Here is a 17,063-nt window from a genome sequence, read left to right as displayed (position 1 = left end):
AAGAGAGAAGACGAGAGCTCTCTCTCCACTGGCTCTGGTAGATTGTTTTGGCGGGAAACAGCCCCGGAGTGACAGGAAGTATTTTTTTTTTGGGGGGGGGGGGCAACAATCACCCTTGTTCTCTTCTCCCCCTATCTTTTGCTTAATTTTCTCTTTCATTCTCTCACTACCTGTCTCTATCTCTCTCTCTCTTCTTCTCTCTCTCCTTTTCTCTTTCTCTACCCAGTCTCTATCTCCCTTCCCACTCTCTTTCTCTCCCCCATCCTCTCTCTCTTTTTAATTGAGCTCAAGGCTGAATGTGAGAGCGTGGGGATGAGAAGGCTATGCCATCTCCTTTTCTGTTGCGTAATCCCTTCACCACATTGCATTTCCACATGCCGTAACAACAGAGCAGCCCATTGCTTTTTCTTACTCCAATTAGTTTTTTGCTTTTGCCATCTGAAATTTGCTATTCCCTTTTGCTTACTGATATGATGCATAGGGAATCAAGGATAGGCAGCCCCTTCATTGAGCAACCCAGTGAAAAAAACAATCTGTTACCTGGCAGAAAGGAAGAGCGCAAAAGGAAGAGAATAAAGTAATCCATTTTGATAGACTGAGATAAAGAGAGAGAAGAAGAGGGAGAGCACTTTGTGGGGGAGAGTGAATCGAAGATCGGCATTGAGGAACAGAGCTCATGTGTTTTTTCGTTCGTTCGCTCGCTTGTTCATTCATTCGACTGAGTTAGACAAATGGGCTTGCCAGATTTCCGAGCTTGTTTCCAGTCCCTTCCGGGGACAGTGTGTTATTGGCAGCGATGCCCACTTCCGCGGCCTTTGTCCAATTAGCATCGTGCTGCTCAGCCTGTCTCTGATTAAGAGGGCATTTAACCACGCAACCTCCCTTCTATGCTAGCCTAGCGAAGTTAGCAGGTGCTTAAATCAAATCAAATAAATGTTTATGTGTCACACGTGCCGAATACAGCAGGTGTAGACCTTACAGTGAAATGCTTACTTACAAGCCCTTAACCAACAATGAGGTTTAAAAAAGAATACCTAAAGAAAATACGAATAACAAATAAAAGTAACAAATAATTAAAGAGCAGCAGTAAAATAACAATAGCGAGGCTATATTCATTCATTGATTCATTGATTCATCTTGATGTTTGTAAAGTCGTCTCAAATAAAACTGTGAAGGACCTCGGCGTTACTCTTGACCCTGATCTCTCTTTTGACGAACATATCAAGACTGTTTCAAGGACAGCTTTTTTCCATCTACGTAACATTGCAAAAATCAGAAATTTTCTGTCCAAAAATGATGCAGAAAAATTAATCCATGCATTTGTTACTTCTAGGTTAGACTACTGCAATGCTCTACTTTCCGGCTACCCGGATAAAGCACTAAATAAACTTCAGTTAGTGCTAAATACGGTTGCTAGAATCCTGACTAGAACCAAGAAATTTGATCATATTACTCCAGTGCTAGCTTCCCTACACTGGCTTCCCGTTAAGGCAAGGGCTGATTTCAAGGTTTTACTGTTAACCTTTAAAGCGTTACATGGGCTTGCTCCTACCTATCTTTCCGAGTTGGTCCTGCCGTACATACCTACACGTACGCTACGGTCACAAGACGCAGGCCTCCTAATTGTCCCTAAAATTTCTAAGCAAACAGCTGGAGGCAGGGCTTTCTCCTATAGATCTCCATTTTTATGGAACAGTCTGCCTACCCATGTGAGAGACGCAGACTCAGTCTCAACCTTTAAGTCTTTACTGAAGACTTATCTCTTCAGTAGGTCATATGATTGAGTGTAGTCTGGCCCAGGAGTGTGAAGGTGAACGGAAAGGCTCTGGAGCAACGAACCGCCCTTGCTGTCTCTCCAGGGCCGGTTCCCCTCTCTCCACTGGGATTCTCTGCCTCTAACCCTGTTACTGGGGCTGAGTCACTGGCTTGCTGGTGCTCTTTCATGCCGTCCCTAGGAGGGGTGCGTCACTTGAGTGGGTTGAGTTACTGACGTGAACTTCCTGTCTGGGTTGGCGCCCCCCCCTGGTTGTGCTGTGGTGGAGACCTTTGTGGGCTATACTCGGCCTTGTCTCAGGATTGTAAGTTGGTGGTTGAGGATATCCCCTAGTGGTGTGGGGGCTGTGCTTTGGCAGAGTGGGTGGGGTTATATCCTTCCTGTTTGGCCCTGTCCGGGGGTTTCTTCGGATGGGGCCACAGTGTCTCCTGACCGCTCCTGTCTCAGCCTCCAGTATTTATGCTGCAGTAGTTTATGTGTCGGGGGGCTAGGGTCAGTTGGTTATACCTGGAATACTTCTCCTGTCTTATCCAGTGTCCTGTGTGAATTTAAGTATGCTCTCTCTAATTCTCTCGTTCTCTCTTTCTCTCTGAGAACCTGAGCCCTAGGACCATACGTCAGGACTACCGGGCATGCTGACACCTTGCTGTCCCCAGTCCGCCCGGCCTTGCTGCTATTCCAGTTTCAACTGTTTCTGCCTGCGGTTACGAAACCCCTACCTGTCCCAGACCTGCTGTTTTCAACTCTTAATGATCGGCTATGAAAAGCCAACTGAGATTTATTCCTGATTATTATTTGACCATGCTTGTCATTTATGAACATTTTGAAAATCTTGGCTCTCTCTAATTTTCTCCTTCTCTCTTTCTTTCTCTCGGAGGACCTGGGCCCTGGACCATGCGTCGGGACTGCCGCCCGTGGTGACTCCTTGCTGTCCCCAGTCCGCCTGGCCTTGCTGCTATTCCAGTTTCAGCTGTTCTGCCTGCGGTTATGGAACCGCCACCTGTCCCAGACCTGTTGTTTTTCAACTCTTAATGATCAGCTATGAAAAGCCAACTGAAAATTATTCATGATTATTATTTGACCATGCTTGTCACTTATGAACATTTTTGAACATCTTGGCATAGTTCTGTTATAATCTCCACCCGGCACAGCCAGAAGAGGACTGGCCACCCCTCATAGCCTGGTTCCTCTCTAGGTTTCTTCCTAGGTTTTGGCCTTTCTAGGGAGTTTTTCCTAGCCACCGTGCTTCTACACCTGCATTCTAGCTGTTTGGGGTTTTAGGCTGGGTTTCTGTACAGCACTTCGAGATATTATCTGATGTACGAAGGGCTATATAAAATAAAATTGATTGAATTGATTGATATATACAGGGGGTACGAGTACAGAGTCTGTACGGGTGCACCGGTTAGTTGAGGTAATTGAGGTAATATGTACAGGTAGGTAGAGTTATTAAAATGACTATGCATAGATAATAACAGAGAGTAGCAGCAGCGTAAAGGGGGGGGGGGGGAATGCAAATAGTCTGGGTAGCCATTTGATTAGATGTTCAGGAGACTTATGGCTCAGGGGTAGAAGCTGTTTAGAAGCCTCTTGGACCTAGTCTTGGTGCTCCGGTACCGCTTGCCATGCGGTGGCAGAGAGAACAGTCTATGACTAGGGTGGCTGGAGTCTTTGACAATCTTTAGGGCCTTCCTCTGACACCGCCTGGTATAGAGGTCCTGGATGGCAGGTCCCAGTGATGTACTGGGCCGTATGCACTACCCTATGTAGTGCATTGCGGTCGGAAGCCGAGCAGTTGTCATACCAGGCAGTGATGCAATCAGTCAGGATGCTCTCGATGGTGCAGCTGTAGAACCTTTTGAGAATCTGAGGACCCATGCCAAATCTTTTCAGTCTCCTGAGGAGGAATAGGCATTGTCGTGCCCTCTTCACGACTGTCTTAATGTGCTTGGACCATGTTAGTTTGTTGGTGATGTGGACACCAAGGAACTTGAAGCTCTCAACTTGCTCCACTAGAGCCCTGTCGATGAGAATGGGGGCGTGTTCGGTCCTCCTTTTCCTATAGTCCACAATCATCTCCTTTGTCTTGATCACGTTGAGGGAGAGGTTGTTATCCTGGCACCACACGGCCAGGTCTCTGACCACCTCCCTGTAGGCTGTCTCGTCATTGTCGGTGACCAGGCCTACCACTGTTGTGTCATCGGTAAACTTAATGATGGTGTTGGAATTGTGCCTGGCTATGCAATCATGAGTGAACAGGGAATACAGGAGGGGACTGAGCACACACCCCTGAGGGGCCCCCTTGTTGAGGACGTGTAGCGGATGTGTTGTTACCTACCCTTACCACCTGGTGGCGGCCAGTCAGGAAATCCAGGGTCCTTGGCTTAGTAATGAGCATGGAGGGCACTATGGTGTTGAACACTGAGCTGTAGTCAATGAATAGCATTTTCACATAGGTGTTCCTATTGTCCAGGTGGGAAAGGGCAGTGTGGAGTGCAATAGAGATTGCATCATCTGTGGATCTGTTAGGGCGGTATGCAAATTTGAGTGGGTCTAGGGTTGCTGGGATAATGGTGTTGATGTAAGCCATGACCAGCCTTTCAAAGCACTTCATGGCTACAGGTGTGAGTGCTGCAGGTCGTTAGTCATTTAGGCAGGTTACCTTAGTGTTCTTGGGCACATGGACTATGTTGGTCTGCTTGAAACAAGTTTGTATTACAGACTCAGACAGGGAGAGGTTGAAAATGTCAGTGGAGACACTTGCCAGTTGGTCAGCGCATGCTCGGAGTACACGTCCTGGTAATCCGTATGGCTCTGCGGCCTTGCGAATGTTGACCTGTTTAAATGTCTTACTCACATCGGCTGAAGGAGAGTGTGTTCACACAGTAGTCCGGAACAGCTGATGTTCTCATGCATGTTTCAGTGCTACTTGCCTCGAAGCGAACATAGAAGTAATCTAGCTCATCTGGTAGACTCGTGTCACTGGGCAGCTCTCGGCTGTGCTCCTCGTTGTAGTCTGCAATAGATTGCGAGCAACATCCGACGAGCTTCAGAGCCGGTGTAGTACGATTCGATCTTAGTCCTATATTGACGCTTTGCCTGTTTGATGGTTCGTCATAGGGCATAGCTGAATTTCTCCCGCTCCTTGATAGCGTTAGCTCTACCCTTTAACTCAGTGCGGCTGTTGCCTGTAATCCATGGTTTCTGGTTGGGGTATGTACGTACAGTCACTGTGGGCACGAAGTCATCTGTGCACGTATTGATGAAGCCAGTAACTGATGTGGTGTCCTCCTCAATGCCATCGGAAGAATCCCTGAACATAGTCCAGTCTGTGCTAGTTAAACAGTCTTAATATCTGTTTCATTTGAACACTTTTTTATTGACCGAGTCACTGGTGCTTCCTGCTTCAATTTGTCTTGTAAGCAGGAATCAGGAGGATAGAATTATGGTCAGATTTGCCAAATGGAGGGTGAGGGAGAGCTTTGTACGTGTCTCTGTGTATGGAGTAAAGGTGGTCTAGAGTATTTTCTTCCCTCTGGTCGCTGGTAGAAATGTGGTAAAACGGATTTAAGATTCCCTGCATTGAAGTCCCAGGCCACTAGGAGCGGCGCCTCTGTATGAGCATTTTCCTGTTTTCTTATGGCGATATACAGCTCATTGAGTGCGGTCTTAGTGCCAGCATCGGTCTGTGGTGGTATGTGGACAGCTATGGAAAATACAGATGAAAACTCTCTAGGTATATGGTGCGGTCTACGGCTTACCATGAGATACTCTACCTCAGGCGAGCAAAACCTTGAGTCTTCCTTAGATATTGTGCACCAGCTGTTGTTTACAAATATACAAAGACCGCCACCCCTTGTCATACCAGAGGCGGCTGTTCTATCCTGCCAACACAGTGTATAACACACCTGCTGTATGGTATTCATGTTGTCGTTCAGCCATGACTCGGTGAAACATAAGATATTACAGTTTTTAATGTCCCTTTGGTAGTTTAATCTTGCTCGTAGGTCATCGATTTTATTTTCCAATTATCGCATGTTTGCCAATAGAACCTACGAATTCTCAGAAGACAGCCCAACCTCCGCCCCCTTTTCTTCTGTCTTCTCTTCTCGCAAATGATGAGGATTTGGGCCCGCGAAAGCAGTATATCCTTCACGTCGGACTCGTCAGAGTCCATGAGAGAGTCACTGTCCATGACAATGACAACACTGGTTGCTCCTACGGGTGGTGAGAGAAGGGAATGCATTCACCTGAAATGTCTTCCACATTTAACTCAACCCATCAGAGAGGTGCGGGAGGCTGCCTTAATCGACATCCGCATCATTGTAGACCGTGGAGCAGTTGGTTGTTGGGGATGAACCGTCTTGCAGAACAACAGATGTTTCCACCTTGCCGGCTTGGGGATTCAAACCAGCGACCTTTCGGTTACTTTTTAGTCGCTGTAGACCTAACACACATGACCACTCTTCTTTAAACAAGCAGGACTCTCCTCATATACTCTTTTTGAGATGTGTGTGTCTATGTATGTGTGTGTGTGTGTGTCTGTGTTTGTGAAGGAAGGGGTGATGCTTAGGATTTTCTCTGATACTCTATTTTTTAACACCTATTTGCTTGGTGCTGCATACTAAGATGACTAAGGTTTCTCTCTCTCTCTCTGTGTGTTCTCTGTCACACAAAGGTTCTCTGGAGTGAGGTGCGTGTGCCGCTAATAGCGTTGATGCTCTGCCAAGCCCAGCTGGTGGCGCCCAGCACAGGGCAGAGTGTGTCTGCACTCCACAGTCATTCGCTTTAAAAGGAGCCACATCACAGGAACCGTAATGACCACAAAGAACCCCGCCAGTCCAGCTAAAAGATCCAAAGCACACATCACAGTGTGCAAAGCCATTGCTTGTTTTCTAGCCTGACAGATGGTGGGCTTGGGTCAGACTCAGATCAACGGAGCGTGGGTTGCCATGGCAACCGGAGTGCTCCGTTACATTTCCCCATTCAGTAAACTGTTGCTGCATGAGGGCCCAGGGCCTTGCACAGAAGGATGGAGAGTTTGGAAGCTAGAAACTAGCCATGTAAGTTCCAGGGAGGGTAGGGTCTGTGCCAAGTCCTTCCCCGCCCGAGGACACCTCGTGCTGGGGGAACATCTCCCCTGCTCGGCATTGAGTAGTTGTAAAACCCAGTATATCCCATCTCCTCCTCTTCCTCCTCCCTCACAAAACTATGGAGGATTCATTTGCATTTTTTTTTTCAGCAATCTACCTCCATACCAAACCTCCAGCTTGTTTCAGGTTAACGCTGCTAATCAGAGCGTGACTGTGGCTGTAGCTGCGGCTGCCATACAGAGCAGGTTCCTCCATCTCTCACTGTGTGGGTGGTTATCCTTCCCTCTTTTTCCTCTGGTCCCAGCAGTGCTTGTTAATACTGGGAGGAGAGCTTGTTCTCCCCAGCTAGTGCCCTCCCTCCCTCCCTGCCATCTGTGTTTACTGTACTGGATGCATTGGATGAGGCACTATAGCTGTAGTATCTCTATACTCTGGTGGAACGCACACACAGTCACGAAAAGGAGGGATGAATACTCTATCGTGTTGTGACAATACGACATTTTTACAGTTATCGGCAAATGCAATGTATGTGTGTGCTAAATTTGACTACGTTTTTTGACAGGTTTTTATAGGTGTGGTGTGGCCAGGTGTGGTTTTACTGTAGTCGTTTAGCCTGTTAAGCGTTTCACCTCGTTAGCATGGTGCACATGTCTGTGTTGTTTAGCTACACTGTGACTTTAGGGTCGAGAGCACTGAGGAACACTAACAGTCGCTGGAGGATGAAGTATAATGTGGCATCGTAATTCATTATACACACGTATACAGTACAAACACACACGCATATACAGGCACACACACACACACACACATACATTCACCAACACATACCTGCATTCATAAACACACACAAACACCCACCCAAAACACACAAGTTGGTTTAATTAGTATCCCTACCTGCATGCATGTGCACGCACGCACTTAGGCGGACACACACACACACACACACACACACACACACACACACAAGCGCACACGCACACAACACACACGAGTTGGTGTAATTATGATCCCTGCTCTTATTATGCATTCATACATGTCATAAATGTCGAAACATGACAATCTGCCAAACAAAATGTGTGTGTGTGTATGCTCTAATTCGCTTTTGTGTGTGGGTTTCTTGTCCTGGCTGAGGAAAACACCACAGTATACATACAGTTTATTATACAGAGTTAATTTACACACTGTTGGACTAACCCAGGGAACTCAGCATTAATGTGATTATACAGTATATACTGCATCAATTCAGGGGCCAGTATAGCGAGACAAACACTGCATGCATACCTGCATGTTTTACTGAGACCGACTATAGACGTCCTCCTCGTTCCGTTTCAGTCTATCAATCAGCCATGACACCACAAGGTGACTCTGGGATGGTGTTGTCCTGGCAACCATCTGCTACAAAACTGTTGCCTGGTCACTGGATATAGAGAAGCGCTAGGGAGGCTTGACGGAACATAGAAATAGAATGTGAAGGACACTGTATTCTGGAGATGGAACGAGCTATGCTAGGGATACTTTGGAAGGTCATATGAGCTTGTTCTGTACATTTCCTTCAGTTCGTTCCTAATTTACTGATTCCATTCAAGATGGCAGAAGGCTACTGGCCCACACACTAGAAAGTGCTACTGATTTTAGAACACCTTTCCAATCCTATTCTATTCTATTCCTATTTTTCCTTTGGAAATAAAAATATATAACACTGAAAGGGTGTTATTTCCAAGGACCGAACAAAGAAAAGAATAGGTAGATGTTGATGTTTTTGAAAGGTTTGGATTTGGGTTGGATAGAGCAGGATTGTTGTTGTGTCTTAAATGTTGTGTGTATATTATGGTGTGTGATTGCCATTACCGTGTGGTCGTGCATATGTGCGAGAATTGTCAAAATAACTGCTGGAGAAAGAAAACTTTCTGTAGTCAGAAACAGATAAGATTAAGATAACTTTCTGCAACATCATTTTGTTAAAAAAATAATAATCATCTCTCTGAGAAATTAAGCTAAATGATCGCGCCCAAACTGGCCATTTTAATTTATAGGATTCATATACTTTTTTCTAACAATGAGTAAGGAATCCACAGAAATGGTGAAAAGCCACCCACGAACCCTCCAAGCCAATTCCAACCAATGGTGGAAAAAGTACCCTTCTTTTCTTCTAAAGATAACTTATAAGAAAATGACTCAAGTAAAAGTAAAAGTCACGGAGTAAAATACTACTTGAGTAAAAGTCTAAAATTATTTGGTTGTAAATGTACTTAAGTATCAAAAGTAAAAGTATAAATCATTTAAAATGCCTTATATTAAGCAAATCAGACAACACGATTTTTTTATTTTTTATTTACAGATAGCCAGATAGCCAGGGCCACAGTTCAATTTACAAACAAAGCATTTGTTTTTAGTGAGTCTGCCAGATCAGAGGCAGTAAGGATGACCAGGGACGTTCTCTTGATAAGTGCATGAATTCGACAATTTTCCTGTCCTGCTAAGCATTCAAAATGTAATGAGTACTTTTGGGTGTCAGGGAAAATGTATGGAGTAAAAATTACATTATTTTCTTTAGGAATGTAGTGGAGTAATCGTAAAAGTTGTCAAAAATATAAACAGTAAAGATCAGTGGCGACCCGTCATTCAGGCGACCCGTCATTCAGGGCTGTTTTGAGCCCCACATTTTTAGCAATAAAATATATATATTTTTGGGGCTTGCCTGTTTTGCATGTTATTTTGGCATTAATACGTGTCACATATCAGTTTGCAAACAATGTAAAAAAAATATATATATCATTGAGTTATTAAAGCCGGATACAAACACGTTCTCTTTTTTGGTTTTCTTGAGTGAGGCAGCTCCAAAATGCAGGTGTTTCAGCCTAGCTCAGTGCTTTCTGTGGTGGTGGGCGAGCCAGCAGAAAATAGGAGCATTGCGCCGTGATTGGCTCAGTGTTCTGTCACTCATGGGGACACTATGTCATCACCAAGTTTAAGTCCTTAGTAAGGATAGACATCCAACATGTCAGCCCTTTGGGTCCTGCCATAGATTTATATTACAAGTGCCCTTCCAAGAAGGCTCAAGGTGATTGGCCACAGATAAAATGACGTCTAATCACGTTATATGTACGGTAGCTTGATATGTACGGTATCAACTTCCGGCGCCGACCGAGATGGCCGCCTCGCTTCGCGTTCCTGGGACAATATGCAGTATTTCGTTTTTTTATGTGTTATTCCTTACATTGGTACTCCAGGTAATCTTAGGTTTCATTACATACAGTCGGGAGGAACTACTGAATATAAGAGCAACGTCAACTCACCATCGTTACAACCAGGAATATGACTCTCCCGAAGCGGATCCTGTGTTTTGCCTTCCACCCAGTACAATGGATCGGATCCCAGCCGGCGATCCTAAAAAACGACGCCGTAAAAGGGGCAAACGAAGCAGTCTCCTGGTCAGGCTCCGGAGACGGTCACATCGCGCTCCACTCCCTAGCATACTACTCGCCAATGTCCAGTCTCTTGACAATAAGGTTGATGAAATCCGAGCTAGGGTAACATTCCAGAGAGACATCAGGTATTGTAACATTCTTTGCTTCACGGAAACATGGCTCACTCGAGAGACGCTAACGGAGTCGGTGCAGCCAGCTGGTTTCTTCACGCATCGCGCCGACAGAAACAAACATCTTCCTGGTAAGAAGAGGGGCGGGGGTGTATGCCTTATGATCTACGAGACGTGGTGTGATCATAACAACATACTGGAAATCAAGTCATTCTGTTCACCAGATTTAGAATTCCTCACAATCAAATGTCGACCGCATTATCTACCAAGGGAATTCTCTTCGATTATAATCACAGCCGTATATATTCCCCCCCAAGCAGACACATCGATGGCCCTGAACGAACTTTATCTGACTCTTTGTAAACTGGAAACCACACACCCTGAGGCTGCATTCATCATAGCTGGGGATTTTAACAAGGCTAATCTGAAAACAAAACTCCCTAAATTCTATCAGCATATCGATTGTGCTACCAGGGCAGGTAAAACCTTGGATCATTGTTATACTAACTTCCGTGACGCATATAAGGCCCTCCACCGCCCTCCTTTCAGAAAAGCTGACCACGACTCCAATTTGTTGCTTCCAGCCTACAAACAGAAACTAAAACAGCAAGCTTCCGCGCTCAGGTCTGTTCAAAGCTGGTCCGACCAATCTGATTCCACGCTTCAAGACTGCTTCGATCACGTGAATTGGGATATGTTCCGCATTGCGTCCAACAACAACATTGATGAATACGCTAATTCGGTGAGCGAGTTCATTAGAAAGTGCATTGACGATGTCGTACCCACAGCAACGATTAAAACATTCCCAAACCAGAAACCGTGGATTGATGGCAGCATTCGCGTGAAACTGAAAGCGCGAACCACTGCTTTTAACCAGGGCAAGGTGACCGGAAACATAACCGAATACAAACAGTGTAGCTATTCCCTCCGCAAGGCAATCAAACAAGCTAAGTCCCAGTATAGAGACAAAGTAGAGTCGCAATTCAACAGCTCAGACACAAGAGGTATGTGGCAGGGTTTACAGTCAATCACGGATTACAAAAATAAAACCAACCCCGTCGCGGACCAGGATGTCTTGCTCCCAGACAGACTAAATAACTTTTTTGCTCGCTTTGAGGACAATACAGTCCCACTGACACGGCCCGCTACCAAAACCTGCGGGCTCTCCTTCACTGCAGCCGAGGTGAGTAAAACATTTCAACGTGTTAACCCTCGCAAGGCTGCAGGCCCAGATGGCATTCCCAGCCGCGTCCTCAGAGCATGCGCAGAACAGCTGGCTGGTGTGTTTACGGACATATTCAATCAATCCTTATCCCAGTCTGCTGTTCCCACATGCTTCAAGAGGGCCACCAATGTTCCTGTTCCCAAGAAAGCTAAGGTAACTGAGCTGAACAACTACCGCCCCGTAGCACTCACTTCCGTCATCATGAAGTGCTTTGAGAGACTAGTCAAGGACCATATCACCTCCACCATACCTGACACCCTAGACCCACTCCAATTTGCTTACCGACCCAATAGGTCCACAGACGACGCAATCGCAACCACAATGCACCCTGCCCGAACCCATCTGGACAAAAGGAATATCTATGTGAGAATGCTGTTCATCGACTACAGCTCAGAATTTAACACCATACCTCCAAACTCGTCATCAAGCTCGAGACCCTGGGTCTCGACCCCGCCCTGTGCAACTGGGTCCTGGACTTCCTGACGGGCCGCCCCCAGCTGGTGAGGGTAGGTAACAACATCTCCACCCCGCTGATCCTCAACACTGGGGCCCCACAAGGGTGCGTTCTGAGCCCTCTCCTGTACTCCCTGTTCACCCACGACTGCGTGGCCATGCACGCCTCCAACTCAATCATAAAGTTTGCGGACGACACTACAGTGGTAGGCTTGATTACCAACAACGACGAGACGGCCTACAGGGAGAAGGTGAGGGCCCTCGGAGTGTGGTGTCAGGAAAATAACCTCACACTCAACGTCAATAAAACAAAGGAGATGATTGTGGACTTCAGGAAACAGCAGAGGGAGCACCCCCCTATCCACATCGACGGGACAGTAGTGGAGAAGGTGGAAAGTTTTAAGTTACTCGGTGTACACATCACGGACAAACTGAATTTGTCCACCCACACAGACAGCGTTGTGAAGAAGGCGCAGCAGCGCCTCTTCAACCTCAGGAGGCTGAAGAAATTTGGCTTGTCACCAAAAGCACTCACGAACTTCTACAGATGCACAATCGAGAGCATCCTGTCGGGCTGTATCACCGCCTGGTACGGCAACTGCTCCGCCCACAACCGTAAGGCTCTCCAGAGGGTAGTGAGGTCTGCACAACGCATCACCGGGGGCAAACTACCTGCCCTCCAGGACACCTACATCACCCGATGTCACAGGAAGGCCATAAAAATGATCAAGGACAACAACCACCCGAGCCACTGCCTGTTCACCCCGCTATCATCCAGAAGGCGAGGTCAGTACAGGTGCATCAAAGCAGGGACCGAGAGACTGAAAAACAGCTTCTATCTCAAGGCCATCAGACTGTTAAACAGCCACCACTAACATTTAGTGGCCGCTGCCAACATACTGACTCAACTCCAGCCACTTTAAAAATGGGAATTGATGGAAATTATGTAAAAATGTATCACTAGCACTTTAAACAATGCCACTTAATATAATGTTTACATACCCTACATTACTCATCTCATCTCATATGTATAAACTGTACACTATACCATCTACTGCATCTTGCCTATATCTTGCCCGTTCTGTACCATCACTCATTCATATATCTTTATGTACATATTCTTTATCCCTTTACACTTGTGTGTATAAGGTAGTAGTTGTGGAATTGTTAGGTTAGATTACTTGTTGGTTATTACTGCATTGTCGGAACTAGAAGCATAAGCATTTCGCTACACTCGCATTAACATCTGCTAACCATGGCTATATGACAAATACCATTTGATTTGATTTGATTTGAGCTTTGATTGGACTGATCATGTCAACATCATGCTTTCAATATCTTAGCTAGCAGTCATCATCATGAATCAAATTGGCAAATCCTTTTTACTACATTTTGTTTTACTACATGATACCATATGTGTTATTTTATAGTTTTGATGTCTTCACTATTATTCCACAATGTAGAAATGTGTAAAAATAAAGAAAAACCTTGGAATGAGTAGCGGTGTCCAATCTTTTGACTGGTACTATAGGTGTTTGTTTTGTCCAGGTGGGAAAGGGCACTGTGGAGTGCAATTGAGATTGCCTCATCTGTAGATCTGTTGGGGCGGTACGCGAACTGGAGTGGGTCTAGGTCTTCCAGGTGAAAGCAATGATCACTTATCGATGTCCATCGTTAAATCAACTTCAATCAGTGTAGATCATGAACCAGACCCGGTCCATCACAGCAAATCTCTACCAGACCAGGCCCACCTCAGCAAAGCTCTGCCAGACCGGCCCATCAAGCACATTTCTACCAGATCCGGCCCATCACAGCACAGCTCTAATAGACCAGGCCCACTTCAACTCAGCCCAGCTTTACACAGCATCGCCCACTACCGCACCACATGATGCAGTCCATACCATGTATCATTCTCATAATCAGCCCTCATATACTGAGAGTTTGGAGCTTCGCCACAGTTCTCTTCACACCACCCTCCTCAATTCTCCCCACATCCTCCCTCCCAGGCTAGTTTTGGTTACCCTCCCTACTCTACTCCCATCCCCATGGCAGGCCTCGGACACTCCTGCCCCCAATGGCAGCCCCCAAACCCCGCAACAGAAACAACACCAAGGCCTCCTTTGCACACCCAGAATAGAGCATTGGTACCCTGCAGCAGTTCCACTCCTTTGGCGGGAGCTTCATCCAGGTGGACTGAGCTCTGCCAACACTGCTCTCCCAATTCCCGCCCCAGTCCCTGTATCCAGCTACTTGAGGGAGGTCTGTCAAATGCTCAATCTGCTCTGCTCTCACGCGATTGGCCAGGGAACTTGGACAAGTCTCAGCTCACTCAACAAATAGCTGCAGATGACCCTATGCCTGTTAACTCTGATGGGAATGAGCTGAATATCCCCTCTGACTTTAAATCTTGTCGGGAGGTTGGGCTAATGCACCTAAATGTGCAAAGTATGATTTAAAAAACGGACACAATTGACATTTGGGTACAGGATTCATGTTCTGACATGCTGTCTCTCTCAGAAACATGGTTAAATTATTATGTCTCTGATAAAGACATTGAAGTACATTATTATAATGTGACAGATTACAGAAAGGGGAGTGGCCATATATGTCAAATCTAATTTAATCTTTAAATATTTCCGTTCCCAAGAAATTTGAGCTCCTGATTGTAAAGGTGTCCATAAACCAGAATACACATTTATTTGTTGCTGGGATTTACCGCCCCCCTGCTGCCATGGCGGATGCTATTGGTACTATAGCTGTTAATGACAAAGCAAAAACTGTTTTTTAGAAATGTTTGTAAATGTATTAATAATAAAAAAACAAATTTATAAGTATTCAGATCTTTTCCTATGAGACTCGAAATTGAGCTCAAGTGCATCCTGTTTCCATTGATCATCTTTGAGATGTTTCTACAACTTGATTGGATCCAGCAAAATCCGTCAGTTTAAGCTAGAGATATTCAGTTCTTTTCAACGGGCTGTGTCTCAATCGACCGTGTTACGTCTGTTGTTAGAAGGAGACCAAGGTGCAGCTTGGTAGGCATACATTAGACTTGTATTTTAAATGACACCAAAAAAAACACAAAACGAACGTAAAGCTATATGCAGTGCCGAAAACAACTACACACAAAACAAAGACCAGATCCCACACCTGAAGGTGTGAAAAAGGGCTGCCTAAGTATGATCCCCAATCAGAGACAACGATAGACAGTTGCCTCTGATTGGGAACCATACCCGGCCAACAAAGAAATAGACGACCTAGAATGCCCACCCAAATCACACCCTGACCTAACCAAATAGAGAAATAAAAAGGCTCTCTAAGGTCAGGGCGTGACAGACCGCATCTACTTATGTTGGCCTTCTGCATCTGCTGTGGAAGGTGACCGATCTACAGCAGTGTTTGTCAGACCATGAGACATCCCAAAAATCGGTATTCTCACGAAAACGTATGTAGTGTCTGAGCGGTTTGGCTCTACGACCCCCACAAGCGTCTTGGGACTCGTCTGAAGTCGGTACAGCCGATCTGCCAACTTCTGTCTGGAGCAGTTTGGGCTACACACTAACATGACCCCTCAGTGGAAAGGTAAGACTCTCTCGAACATGTTGGTTGTTTTGCTCTAGGACTACCATGGAACTCACAAGACTCGTCTGAAGGTGCCCCGGTAACAGTTGAAAAAATGTATGGAAATATATATGGAGACTGTTTTAGAGTAAAAAATAAGGGGTTAAATACATGTAAAAAATATTACAAAGAATCCAGATCTTTCTTATATCTCTCAGATATAGGACAGACACTTCAGAACAAACTTTGTTTCGATTTTGGGGGGGACTGTCTGTTGTTCCATGTAGTGAATCTGTTATTCAATGCATTTGTATGTGCTAATAGTGCCCTATTTTTTTTGTTATTTCTATGCTACATGTGGAAATTACCACAATGTTCCCACCCTCAATTGCTGAATATGTATTAGCAGCCTACGTCAGCCTTCGAGAATAAACCTGAACAAGAGTTTTTGCTCTAGGATAGGAATTACTCGAAATAGGTGTGGCAACTTTAATCCTCGCATACATGAATAGCAGCATTGTTGTTTTTATCTTGTGTATAATCCTAGGGGAATTGCTTTAGGGGTGGTATGCTTCCGTATGATGCAATGGGTCTTTCTCTAGCAAGACATCCGAGCAGATTCCTACCCGAATGAACGCAGCTTACTGTGCATTGGATAATAAGATTGAAAGGATACTTATAGAGCCTACAGTGTCTTTGCTTTGAATAAGCACACAGACAGTGTTGGACATGCACGTGCTCTAGTTTAGGGGTTGCAGCTTCCATGAAAAACAGTATGGCATGATATCATATGGCGCAACCATAAGCAAGTCAGCAAGATAAGGGTAGGACTAAATTCCAATTCACAAAGCATACGTTTCCGTTTCTCACACTGCGTTTCTGCTTTCTGCTTCTGTACCTCTCAAGAGTCACCATGGATTTACTGCCGTCCTATACCCAGACAGAGGAAAGAGATACCAAACTGAAAAACACAGGCATACATCTCCCCAGGGTCTTCATATCATGCTAGCGAAAATTAAGTCATGGGCGGTTTCAGACAAATCAATACAGAGAAGGACCTTGAATGACCATGCCTGGGCTCCACTTCTTTTTTTTCCACTTTCAAATTACCTCATCGTTGCTGGCTTTTTTGGATGGCACCCCGAAAAAAAAGTAGAGCCCGTCATTACCATAATTTGCTCTCTCTCTCTCTCTCCTTACACTGACAGATTGTCATATTTTGGCAGGGTTCCCAGAGGATAGAGCGAGAGAGGAGGCGAGTGAAGGAGTGCAGATAAACGTCCATTACCATCCAAATCGTCTCATTAGAGAGCATTTAGACCCAGGAGCTTCAGCCCCAGAGCTCCAGACGGGATTACTGCCCAGCCTTGGTGCCCTCCCAGAGAGCCTCTCACCTGGACTAAAGCCCTGGCTATCCTG

General features: G+C 45.5%; 1 pseudogene; it reads right to left on the bottom strand.

The window, feature by feature from the left end:
• LOC129824876 (glutamate receptor ionotropic, kainate 2-like) overlaps nucleotides 1-17,063 on the bottom strand; it is a 185,209-nt pseudogene that overhangs the window by 105,407 nt on the left and 62,739 nt on the right.

The sequence above is a fragment of the Salvelinus fontinalis genome, chromosome 27 (genome assembly GCF_029448725.1).
Source record: "Salvelinus fontinalis isolate EN_2023a chromosome 27, ASM2944872v1, whole genome shotgun sequence".
Lineage (NCBI taxonomy): Eukaryota > Metazoa > Chordata > Actinopteri > Salmoniformes > Salmonidae > Salvelinus > Salvelinus fontinalis.
Note: the sequence above shows the minus strand (reverse complement) of the source record. Positions and strands in the feature narration are given on the sequence as shown.